This window comes from Trichosurus vulpecula, chromosome 2, assembly GCF_011100635.1.
Source record: "Trichosurus vulpecula isolate mTriVul1 chromosome 2, mTriVul1.pri, whole genome shotgun sequence".
NCBI lineage: Eukaryota > Metazoa > Chordata > Mammalia > Diprotodontia > Phalangeridae > Trichosurus > Trichosurus vulpecula.
Window position 1 is genome coordinate 348,498,762 of NC_050574.1, and position 13,999 is coordinate 348,512,760.

A 13,999-nucleotide genomic window follows, 5' to 3' on the forward strand; every position below is an offset into this window, starting at 1 on the left:
GTGTGCTGTTTAAATATGTTTGCTCACTGGTGTTTTAATAATTTATTTAAAAAATAAGGGGTCCTTTTCTTTAGCAAAGCACGAAGTTCACAAAATCTTAAAATGTACCAGTCTTTGACTATTTTAGTGAGAAATGGGAAGAACTATGTAGGTTGGGGAATTCAATATTTCAGGAAAAGAAAAACTTCAGAAAGCCCAGCCACATGGAACTGTGGACTCCAAAGGTCTTTGAATTTAGCACAAATGGTTCACAAAACTTGGGATCATAATTATACAGTTGGTTTGGTCAAAGTGGGAGGGGAATGAATTTCAGCATAAAATTAATTGTCAAGGGTTATCTTCTATTTTATTTTGAAATTGTTACATTAATATGTGAGTATATTTTGGTGAAAGGTCAGAATCCTGCTTTTGGGCAAAAGGATTGAGAATCTCTTTCATCATGTTTGTATCCTTGGCATACTGCACATGCATTGAATTTCATTGGAAAAGAACCCAAATTCAAGAGACTCTTGGAATATGTATAAAATAAACAGCCTAAAAAAGTGAACTACAGGAATTATTCTAGTCTTTAAGAAAACAGTTTGAGCTTCAAGAATTTGGCAACAGGAGAATAGAGAAAAGAGCTTCACAGGCAAAATTAGTTTTGAAGAGTGAGTTCCATATACATCTAATTTTAAAACATAGATTTAGCAAGTAACAATAATAGTTTAAATTTACATAATATTTAAGTTCTGTAAACCTTAAGGTTTATGTAATGCCCCCTTATGGATGAGTAGTGGGGGTGGGTCCTTCCCCTTCCCCCTTCCAGAGGCAGGTATCTCCTATTTGCTTCCTGTTGACCATGATGAATCTTTTAATTGGCTGATGAACTTCATGGATAAACTAAAAGAGTGGTGCCTGGCCCTCAGGACTTTTCATTTTGATTTCAAGATGTGAGGATGACTTTCGGAACCAGAAAGTTGCTTGGAGGATGTCCTTTTTCATGCTAGGTCTCAAGCCATGAGCTCATGGCCTCTTCAGCAAGCCTGGTTCTGGGATGGGGGGCTGACTCTTGTTTGTGTCTTCTTTCCTTTGGTATAGGGCCAGCTCTAAAAGGAGCTGGAGTCTTCCTCTCCTCCCCCCACCCCCAACTGCTTCATTGAGGCATTGGTGTAACAACTGGCAAAGGCTGACTGGCCAGACAAGAGTCCCTATGCAGAAAAAGACATCTAGAGAAATCCTACCACTTGGCACTGATTAAGCTCTAGACAGTAGATGTGTAATGTAAAATAGCTAATAAGCAGCTTTCTCAATGAAGCTGTTTACAAAGGTCTCAATGATGTTTGAATACTAGCCTTTCAACTGATTTTAATCATTCTACAATTCTTTATTGCTTAGCAATTCCTTTCCCGTGTGGGGAAAAAATTGCCTGTTCCAAATCTGATTCATGTTTGTATTCTGCTGGCTTTTTTTTTTTGCTTCCTTTCTGCTAGACTCCTTAAATGAGAACCAAAATTAGAGTTTTTCTTCAGGAGTCTGAGGTTGGGGCAGGGGGTTGGGAGGGGAGATGGAGAGAGAATGGTAAAAGTGAAGTATTAGGAGCCTTGTTCCCTTACTGAGGCAATGGGCAACCCCAGAGCAATGAACTCAAAACAAGTGCTGGAGAACAAGGAAGGGTCAGGAATGGGGGGAGGTCACCAGTCTCTGTGGCCTCAACCTAGCATTGCCTGGGCTAGCTGCAGTGCTATGCTTACAAAGCACATACATGGCTTCATAAGACACGCAGAAATCTTATGAGGTAGGTGCTACAGGTAGAATTATTTCTGTTTTATTGAAAAAGAATCCGAGGATCAGAGAGATTGAGTGGCTAGCCCAGGGTCTAGTGTGGTATGAACCCAGGTCTTCCTTACTTCCAGTCTAGCTATTTCTATCTATCTATCCATCCATCCTTCCATCCATCCATCCATCCATCCATCCATCTTTATTCCTTCCTTTCTTTCTTCCTTCCTTCTTTCCTTTCTTCCTTCCTCCCTCCCTCTCTCCCTCCTTCCCTTCCTTCCTTCCATTTTATTTTTCTTTCTTTCTTTCTTTCTTTCTTTTTTCCTTTCTTTCTTTCTTTCTTCCTTCCTTCCTTCCTTCCTTCTTTCCTTCTCTCCTTCCTTCCTTCTTTCCTTTCTTTCTTTCTAAATACAAGTGCAAACTTTCATTAAATATGACTGAATAGCAGGATGAGAAAAAAAAGAAGGGAAGGGCAATCAGTCATAATGGCATAAGGAGCCATAAAGTTCAATAACATATTAAATTAGAAAATATAATTTTTAAATGTAACAAGATTACTCAAGGATTGAGTGTGATGTATTTATGACTCAAAGCAGCTTTAAGTCATTAAGACTTGTGCAGAGGTCAGCTGATGTTGCTATTGTGGGTTTACTAAGGTTCTTATTGCTTTTGCTTGAATAACTATTTCTGTAATCATTACTGAATCACTAGTGTTTAAGCCTAGGGGGCTTTCCATCTGAGTGGATATAACAAGAGGCCTTCAACTAAAGTGTGGTAGTGTACCCTGACAAGGGACTGTGACCAGAGACACAGGAAGAATGACTGTATAGTGCAACAAGCCGATGAGAACACAGAGCATGAAAGGCGCTTCTTGGAAACAAGTTGGGGAAAGGGTCTGGATTGTGATGAAACTGTAAACTTTGGATGGTTTTTGCAGTTCTGAGAGTCTAAAGGCACTAAAGCTGGATTGTGGCTGTTGATCATCACCTGCGGTGGTTTTGCAAGGAGAATCTGTACTGTGGACTTAAATTTGAACCGTGACGAACTTTGTGACTTGTTGTTTCCACTGCATAATGGATAAGGGGCCATCTCCACTCCTGATTTATATCTGGCCACTGGACCCAGAAGGCTCTGGAGGAGAAAGTGAGGCTGGTGACTGTGCACAGCCCTCTCACACTTAAATCCAATTCACTTACAAGTCATGGCATCACCTTTCTGATGCCGTGGTCCTCTTTGAGAAGGAAGGACAAACAACAAGCATAGTGGATGATACCTGGAAGTATGGGAAACTTGGTTTGGAGAATTCAGATTTTTTTTAAAGTTTGTCTATGTATACATTATTAAGTATACCTTAAATGATATTGTTGCTTCTTTTTGTTTTTTTCTGTTGTATTAATTTGATCCATTGATATTTGGTGTGGAATGTGGCAAGATAATTATGTAGCATGCATATGAATAAGATACAAGACTAGAAACATAGAGAAGAAAAGATCTAGAAATTAAGGAAAAACAGCAAGAGTTTAACTGGTAAAAAGGATAGGTATTTCATCTACCAAATGCTTTAGCTGCAAGCTAATTAGACATTGTTAATGTTGATGAAGAGATATGATAGCTAATCAAGAAAATAATATTTAAGCACATGTCTCTTAATGAGAACTTACTATGTAAGGGGGAACCCATTAGAACTTCTTCATTTGCTTATGGTTCTGTTTTGATCTTGGGATTACATGCTAGATCAGATACCTAAATTAGAAGACCAAATTGGTGCCATAAACTACCATTGAAATGGTAGGCTCTGATGAATCAGCAACCTGGAAGTAGGGGCAAATATCAGCAAGTGTCTTACTGGAACACTCAAGAAAGACATACTGAAGTTTTAATAATGGTTCTGAGTGATCTTGTCTGTTGAATAGATCCCAGGTGGAGATATTGGAGCAGTGGGAAGGATTGGAAAAGCGGCCTCATGAAGGTGGTGGCAGGACTTTTCTGAAGACCCCGTTGATTCCCTCCCTTGAACAGGGAAGCCATCACCTGGTTAACTCTGATCCTGATGATTGCACCCCTGGCTTTCCTTGTATATTGCATGAATTGGCATTTCTGGAACCTAATTTGACAAAGATGGGAAGCCTGATAAAAAAAATAGTTAAGGTCAGGCTGTAATTTCCAGACCAAAACTTGGCAGAAAGCAATCACTGTCATTCTGCGAGTTCTCTTCTTTTCCCTCTTTCACAGTAAATTCTTCAGGTCTCTGAAGAAGATACTTAAGTATCTTAAGTATCAAAAAAGCTTTAACAAAAAGCTTTAAAAATGAGGCAGAAATCCAGACTCTGTCTGGTCTCGCATAAAGGAGGCTATTGAGAGGAGAAGAACAAGGCGTTAAAAAAAATCACAAACCCCTTGCACAGGAAAGTCAAACAAAGCTAACTGTTAATCTTTTGGAAAAGGAGAGACAAAACAGAATGAAACAATTTGATCCATGTGTGATGTTATGTCCTAATAATTCTACAACCTTTATACAGTATCCATTGACATCTTTTGTCCTGTGCTATCAAATGTAATAGATGATACTAGAGTGATAGCCACCATTGGTCTCAAACTTCATACATTTAGGAAACCCTTCAGCTCAGAGGGCTTGGCAAATGTAGTCATATGTGTGAGTCATCTACTTATCTTGGAGAATGATGATGGAGTAACCTGGGATCTAGATATACCAGAGTCTGCTTGAAAAATCTATCCCAGTTCATGCTTTGATCTGTAATCCCTTCTATAATAAAACTGTTCTTGTTTTCAACTAAGGCTGGTTGTTATGATCCTTTTGAAAAAGTCTCAATAAACTACCTTGAAAGACATGCTCTGTAATCCACCTAAACTATATATACCATATTTTACTATCTCGAGGACTTTGCTCATGGTGTTTCCTCTGGCTAGAACATCCTCTCTACCCACTTCAATTCCATCCTTCATGGCTGATCTCAAATATTGACCTCTTCATGAAGCTTTCATTGATCCTTCCAACCAGGTGTAATCTCTTCCTTTGACCCTCATTGAAAATAATTTTGTTTTACTTCTTTTATGACAAATTCTATAAGTCTACCCTGAATTATCATCACATTATATATATACATATACATATATGATCTTTTAGATTAAACCCACAATTCACACAGAAGCATAGGTTTAGAGCTAGAAGGCATCCTAAGAGTCATGTATTGTAACCTCTTCATTTTATAGATGAGAAAATGGAGGCAAGTTTGCACAGGCAGTGAGCAAGAGAGCCAAGATTTGAATATAGGTCCTCTTACTCAAAATCTAGCACTTTTCCCCACACTAGCAGGGGTGCAATCATCAGGGTCATAGTCAACCAGGATAATTTCTTTCCTATTCAAGGGAAGAGAAATAATAGGGTCTTCAAGCACAGTGTAGTAGGAATCAAGGTGGTGCCAGTGGATAGAGCACTGACCTGGAGTCAAGAAGACCTGAGTTCAACTCCAGCCAGCCTTAGACACTTAGCAGCTGTGTGTCACTTAGCCTCTGCCTGCCTCAGTTTCCTCAACTATAAAAGGGGGATTACAATAGCACCTACCTCCCAGAGTGAGGACGATCAAATGAGGTAGTACCTGTAAAGTGCTTAGCACAGTACCTGGTACATAGTAGGCATTCTATCAATGCTAGCTATTTATTATTATTGTTATTATTATTATAAAGCATGCTGGTCAGGAGAAAGCATGGTTCACATCTCAGTTCTCATACTTATAAGTTGCATGACCCTTGGCAAATCACTTAATCTCTCTGGGCTTCAATTCTTTACCTGTAAAATGGGCATAATTATACTTGCATCATATACTTCACAGCATTGTGAAGTGTGGACCTGACATGCATCCTGACCCTTCCCACACTTGTTTTGTTTTTTTCTGTTTGCCAGTGTATATAATAGCCTTCAATCTTTTAAGAAGCACTATGAGCTAGAGAAGGAAATGGCAAACCTCTCCAGTATCTTTGCCAAGAAAACCTCAAATGGGGTCATGACAAATCAGACACAACTGAAGTGACTAAACAGCAGCAGCAGCGGTATCCTTCATTTTAATTAGCTGGGTTTTTTTTTAGTTTTGAGCAATCTTGCTGAGTAAACAAAGAAAGTGGAATCCCACAAAAGATACAGAATAGCTTCAAAATGGTATGTACCTCAGGAACAGGGATTGGAGCTAATGCATCTCTATTGCCCACAGTATTTAACACAGTGCTTTATACGTAACAGAAGGACTCAAACAAACACGGGTGAATTAAATTGAACAAAGTGACCTTAGATTTATAAACGAGTCTTTAAAATGTATGGAATAAAAACCAGGAAATAATATGCCCAAATGACCATATGGACTAAATGGAAAGAGCCTATATTAAAAATGAAACTGACTACTAAGGAATTACCATGATTTAATTTGGCCTTTTAGAAGAGATGAGAAAAACCATTTCTGTCCCTTTCAGGAAGAGGTGGGAGGATTGAGGGTGTGGCTCATTTATATAATGTCAAACTTAGTTAATATCTTGGTTAGTTTTGTTTTCTTATTCTTTGTGCTAACAAATGGATAATTGGGTAGAGGATGAGGTGAAATATTCTCATATATGATGGTGATATAAAAACAAAAGATAATAATTTTTAAAGTATGTCATATTTTTCAATTCTCACTGCCCCCCCCCCACACCTTGTATTTCCATCTTCTCCTACCCACTAAATATTCCCAGAAAGGGATGCCTTGAGCCACATTTCGTCACTCGGTCACCTAAGTGAAATTTGCTTTGGGTGAATCAATTGCCCTACTAGAAACATTCCTTTATCCCTGAACCTTTATGCTTTGACAAACTCCCCACTTCAATGGGCTCTTTTCCTCCCTTCCTCAACTCTGACCTTTCCACTGACTACTGGGATTGCTTCATGCTCTCTCAGATTTATATATCTGGAAGTGCCCTCAGCCAAATAGATGCAGCAGATGCAAAATATAATAGGTGGCCTCATTTATCCTTCCTCTCCACTGGCATTTGCCTGATCTCTTTCAGTTGCCTTCACATCCAAAAGTGTCAAGTGTTCTTGTAAATAATGCAAGGCTTCCTGAATGTGAGGCTTTCTAGCTGATGTTCAGGCTAGTTCATGTCATATTGTATGCATGACAGAAAATGGTTTTAGGTCAGAGAAGCAAAAAGCTTGCAATAAGGGCACTAGGAAATGGAAAAGGCACTGCATTAACTATAAAATATACTGATATACACTAAAATCTTACTGATTCAGTCCCCATTGATGCTGAATTTGAGGTCATGAAAACCTAGTCAAATCGTACTAAGTTAACAGGTTGAACAATAGAGAATGGATTTGTTAAGTATGTTGATTGTGTAATGATAAATAAAATTGATGGATATTGTTTAGCCTACTCAAGAGAAAAATTATTTTGTAGTGACTTTGGTACCATTGTAAGCAAATAGTGTACAAATTATTGAGTCTTTTCCATTTAATAAAGTAAGTCTGGTAAAAACAGATAAGGACTGGAAACATTCCACTAATAGTTCGGTTGCCCTCAAGACCTACTGCTGACTTGTGAGAGCATTGCCTGTACTGGACTGTGCTCCATTCTCACCCCAGTAAGACAGACCTTTTCTACTGACCTGTAAAGTTGTCTTGGGCTGGAAAATTGTTTCACCCTGCCCAGAATTCATTTTGAGCTATTATTTTAAAGTTATTTGGAGGGGAATTTAGGAGAGCTCAGGCAAGTCCCTGCCTTTTCTCTGACATCTTGGCTGCATCCCCCTTCTGCACCATAATTAATCAATCTTGTTTCTGTGTAAGTCTTCCAGGTGACATCATGAGCTTCAAAGAATTTTGAACTATATTCAACAAATTGCATATGAAATTTATGTGACCCCTGATAGTGGGAATTGGTGGGATCCTTCATCCTGGCTTTCTTGGATGACTTCTCTGTTTTAAGGCAGTGGGATTCTCTCCTTTATTCTCAGATGGGCTCTAACTATCCTGTGCATTAGTATTCTTTTCTGGATGTGTATTGGTTGTTGTCTTTCATTCTTGAAGAGAACCAAAATGACATCACTATGCTGGAGTCAAGTTTCACTGTGTCTGCTTGTGGCTGATCAGACCAATAAGAGCTTGGAATGCTCTACCACAGATCAGGCACAAATATTCCGTGTGAACATTTGGAATGGATACTCCAAATTTGTGCATCCTGCATTTCCTTTGAGCTGTCTCAATTCTGCTTTGCTCATAGAGTACAGCACCTTCGCTGATGTGGGCACGCCATGCTGAGCAGTACTGTGCCAATGTCTCTTATATCACACAATCAATTCCAAAGTTCTTAAGAGAGACCTTGAGAGCATCCTTGTATCGCTTTTTCTGACTACCATGTGAGTGCTTGCCTTCTGGGAGTTCTCCATAAAAACAGTCTTTTTGGCAAGTGCATGTTTTGCATTTGAACAACGTGGCCAGAGATTTGGGGTGTAGCACTGCATTTGCTCATCTGTATGTGTATTAACAACTGCTGTACTATATATGTGTTTCCAAATTGACCTCAAGGTTGGTACTAAAATTTGACTATGAACATGGATTACTATTTTTTCTTTTCTCTAAGGATTCTATCTACTAGCAAAAGCTTTTCTTCAGCCCAACCAGAAAAAACCCCACCAAGACTTGCTTCCAGGCATGGACACCTCCCACTTTTAAGGGAACACTGAATGTTTGTTCAGTATCTGACTCTGAGGAGCTAACCTGTATCTAATCCCCTCGAGATACATCCCATTGCTTGGACAGCTATTTCTTCTTTTGCCTCGAATTTGTCCTATAGTGTTTCTCTTGTGACAGCAGTAAAGTGCTTTTTTTTTTAGCAGAGTTATAGGAAAGAACCATCTTCTTAAATGTACCACCTTAACTAATAATTGCCTTGTTGATAAGAGTAGTCAGAAAAAGTTTGTGGCATGCTGGTTGCAAAAATGTTAACAGCTGGGTATGAGGAAGGAGACTAAGAAGACTGGGCAACCTAGTGCTTTTCTACCAGCCACCCTTCTGAAGAATTCGATTAAGCAACAGTCAGCAGGAACCTTTACATTGCTCAAGCCTGTGGCTGATCTATCACTAGAATTAGAGAAACTAACTTTGGTTGTAGGGAAATCTAATGGCTCTCTCACTAGTCAAATAGATTACTTTGCACGGTATGTACATGATTCTATTGGCTCTCTTCAAGATCAGATGTATGCTTTATCTCAACAGACAAATGCCCTGATGCAAATGGTCACTTACACAAATGATGGAATGATGGAAAGAGTTTGATAATGTCCTTGCAGATCGTCAGGCTGACATGTTACTCCATTTCCTGGGTGTTCAGAGATTTTTAAAATTTTCTGTTTGATCCTCCTAGCATGATGGCAGCCTACAAGATCAAGACACTCATGGAGATTGGTTTGTCTGTACCATACCCACCTACTGTTTCCCTGAGCCTTCACACACGATGGTCTGGTCATCCTTTATACCTTTTTCTGTGATGCAGATGGTCAGCATACTTTGACCTCTGATATGAGAGGAGAGAAGAGCTCTCATCAGGATTCCCCAACTTTTGCATCTGAAATAGACCCAAGCACCTGTCTAGATGCCCTTGCCTGTTCCCATTATGAGGTTCTTACTTATCAGGCCTGTGCCATCTTTTTTGGCCATCACTAAGGAAAAGCCGGTTCTAATGTTTGTAATGTTAGTGATTCATGGAATTTCTTCTGCTCAATGGATATAACCCTTTCCTTTTGTTCCTCCAGCCTTTAGGTTATGCTATAACAGGGAATCTTAACTCAAGCCTATGTGGTTCTGTTTTGTCTGCAGGAATGTTGCATCCTACCACCATAATGATGCTTTTGTTTGTCACAACTGTTTCAACCACTTTCTTAAATATCAAAGATACCTATCTCCTTTGTGCAATGCAAATAATATGTGTGATGCTGATGTGGATTATGATCCTTTTCACCCTACTACTACACTGTCAATCTTACTTTTTTTAGAAGATACCTAACTTGTTGCTCATGATACAGCAAATTGTGTAGTGTCAGTCTTGATATGCATGTTTCTCATAGTATTCAGCCCAACCTAATCATATTAATTAGCGTGCGAAAGGTCGGCCTTTTCTCCCCTTGATTGTCCCCCCTTGCACCTCAGTAGGGAACTACTCTTTCTGGTTTTTTTTTTGCCTTGTCCATAGAGGATGGCCTGCTAAGTGCTCTTAACCCTGAGCAATCCGTTAAAGACAGGTTTTTTTGAATCCAAGAGGGAATCAGGAAAATAATTTTGATATCCCTACTCAATTTAATCAGTATTTATTCAATCCATTGTGATTTAATGGGTATCAGTGGTTGTGCTAATGAGTTAAGTAGAATATGATTTAGCCTTAAGTTAGTTATATTAGTTAATAAGATTTTGAGTAATTAATCCACCATGTATTGATAATTGATAGATCCATACTGTATTAGGTCTGTTATAGGGATTTATATATCCCCCAACTCCAACTATAGTGCTTGAAATAAGTTCATTTTTTTCAATACCCCTCTACTCCTATGAATTTTTACCACCCTAGTGACTTTACCCTAGTGATCTTTACTTCAAAACCACAACTTCCTTGGTCCCCTAGGATAGAGCTGGCCAAACATTAGCATTTGATGGCCTGTGAAAGCCCCCGATGAGAAGTTACGTGGAAAGTCCTAGCTGAGATGATCTGTAGTTGACAACCTGTGAAAAGCCTACTGATAGAATGATTACAGTTGATGGGCTTGGCCTTAGACAATCATGGGAGCTCCCATGCTTCTGAAGATTGGCCAATCACAGGGGTCTCCATACTTCAGAAGGAATCTCCCAAGGACCAGGGGATCTCCAGAGACTTCTCAAGGTCAGTAAAAACCCTCAGCCCCTGAGCATTGGGGTCCTAGGCTGAGACCTTCCAGTCTCAGATCCAATTGCTCAGGGACCACCAGCCTCCCTAATAAATTGGTTACTGCTCAGAGATCTGACTCAGTGGTACTTTGTTGCAGATTGGGAATTTTGGGGGGCTCACATAACCTGAACCAGAGAAATCTTTCCTTATCCTCCCCAGCTGTTAGTGTTCTCCATCCAAAAAAAATGTTGTATTTATTTTGTATACAGTTTGCACATACTTTAATTAGTTATGCTATCAACAAATATTGATTAATTGCCTAGTAGGTGCCAAATTCTGGGCTAATTGCAGAGGATGCAAATGCAAAGAATGAAACAATCCCCACCATCTCAAGTGGACAGCTAGGTGGTGCAGTGGATAGGGCACTGAGTCTGGAGTCAGAAACATCGGAGTCCAAGTCCAGCCTTAGACACTTATTAGCTGTGTGATCTTGGGCAAGTCACTTAACTTTGTCCCATTTGCCTATATTTTTCCTCATCTGTAAAATGAGCCAGATAATGAAATGGAAAATCACTCCATATCCAAGTTTTGAAATAAACAAGGGATTATAGAAGGCAGAGGTAAGGAGGAAGTACATTACACATATGGGAGACAGCCAATGTGAAGGTAAGGACATGGAAGATACAGTACTGTGTGAGGAATAGCAGAAGGCAGTAGAACCTTCTAGAACTTTTCATTTGCTGTCACAGTCATGCAGTTCCTTTATGTCTTCTGTACTGCCATCATGAGTCCCAGGGCCAGGCAGTCCCAGACTAGCTATCTTCCTTCCTTCTTCACTCTGCAGTCTGGGCTTCCTTTACTCCAAAACTCCTTATATTCTGATTCCAACTCTGGCCACTGCCACCAGCATCTTTCAGCATTGTTTTGAAGGTCCTGGATTGGTTCAGGACCTCCTCGTCCTTTATCCTGCACTCACCACCTCTGTTCATTGTCACAGGCTCTGATTCTTCATTGTTCCCCTCCGAGGAAGCCACTTATATCTTCCTTATGGTTCCGTCTCTTTGTCACTCTGTTGTCTCTCTTTCCCTCATTCAAAGTCTTGGTGTCATCCCCATTTTCAATCATTTGTAGTCTTACCAGTTCTATCTCTGCAGCATTTGCTAAAATCATTTCCTTCTCTCCACTCACACAGTTACCACCCTGATTTGGCCCCTTGTCACAGGTACTATTTACAATAGCCTCCTTGCTTCCATTCTCTCGTCTTTCCAGACCAACCTCCACATAACTGCCAAAGTAATTTTCCTAAGGCACAGATCTGACCAGGTCACTGTCAACCCCCTTCTCAGAAATTCAGTGCCTCCTTATTACCTCCAGGATAAGATATAAATTTAGCATTTAGGGTTAACTAAGACAAGATATAAACTCCTTAATTTGTCATTTAAAAGCCTCCAAAAACTAGTCCCAGTCTAGCTTAGCAGGCATTTCATATTGCTCCCCTCCAAGCATTCTATCTCTAGAAAATCTGGACAACTGTCCCCCAAATTATCACTCCTTTCTCCATGCATGTTCCCCATAACTATAACACGCTCCGAGGGTTTGGAATCCTTAGCTTCCTCCAGGTTTGACTCATATATGGTTCAGGATTTTCCCTTTAACATATTTTTTACCAGAAGCAAGATTAAACGACTATTTAAACACATTTGTCCATCTTCAAAAATGGATAAATGTTGAAGGTTAAAATGCCTATTGTAAAGGAATGGACACTGGAAAAGATAAAGAGAAACGTTAGCCATTTCTAATCTTACCATTACTTTTATTATAATAATAAAATTTACAATAAAAAATTAGTCTATTTCCAAAGATGATTAGGGAAAAACCTGTAGGTTCTAAAATGTTTATAGCAGCTCTTTTTGTGGTGGCAAAAACTGGAAATTACAGGGATATGAATCAATTGGGGAATGGCTGAACAAGTTGTAGTACATGATTGTGATGGAATACTGTTGTGCTCTAAGTAATAATGAGCTCAACAATTTTAGAAAAACATGGAAAGACTCGCAAGAAATAAGGAAGTGAAATGAGCAGAACCAAGAGAACATCATATACAGAAAGAGAAATGTTGTTTTAAGAATGACTTTGAGCGAATAAGTTATCTTGACTATTATAAATACCCAAATTAACTACAAAGGACATATGATGAAAGACACTATCTGCATCCAGAGAAAGAACTGATAAACAAAATTATGGCATAGAATAATTTTTCATATACATATATATACACATATATATACACATATTTGAGTCTAATGGTAGCCATCTCTAGGGTGGGGGAGAGGAAAAAAGAAATTTACATGATAATTTTGTGTGTATTTGGAAGGAATAGCAAGTTGTATACAGAAGATTTGCAGCTTCATGTGCAATCATTTTTTTTAAAATCATACTATGCTATGGAAATGTTTGCTTTATTCCATAAATTAAAAATAATTTTTTAATGTGAAATTCAGTTTAATGGACATGAATGCAATTCTAGTGATTTGCTTTCTTCTATGCTTAATAACAAGAATGTATTTATTCTTTATTTCAACTGTGATTATATTTTAATCACCTCTTGGTACTACTCATCATTCTTACTGCTGATACAAAGATTTCTGTGGTTCAGCCCCAACCTAATTAGGAAGCTCTCTCAGACATTAGAACCTAGTTCTCGGTTAAACTGAGATGAATAAACAAACCCCTTCTAAACGGGTATCAAAGCATCAATGTTTCACAAGAATATTTTAATGTTGCCATTATTCTGTTTATTATCAGGAAGAATAAGTTAACATTTGTATATGGATCAAATTTTGGAGTCAAAGTCTGATTCTTTATAACTACTGAAAAGATTCTAAATGGTACCCAATTAAATAGTAGTGAACTCTCTATTTATCCTTGTGGCAACTTACTATCAATGGGAAGATGTCCAAATACAGTATACAATTAAATAATTTATTCACTTATAGTACACATAATTTAAAATGTCTATTACTGAATTTATAAAATTAGAAATTACTAATTAACTTTTAAAAATTATTATGCTTCAATATCCACTAAAATTGTCATTTGATTCTGCAGAATCATAGAATCTCTAAGCTAGAAGACATGTCAGAGGCTGAGTCCAACATGTATGTGAGCAGAAAATCCCTTCTACATGATTTGAGTAGTCATCTAGTCATTACTTGAAAATCTCCAGTGATGGGGAACTCATTGCCAACCAGTGTTGACAATTGCATTCTGGGACAGCTCTGTGAAGTCCAATCATCTTATAGATGAGGACACTGATGCTCAAGGAGCTTAAGTGATTTGCC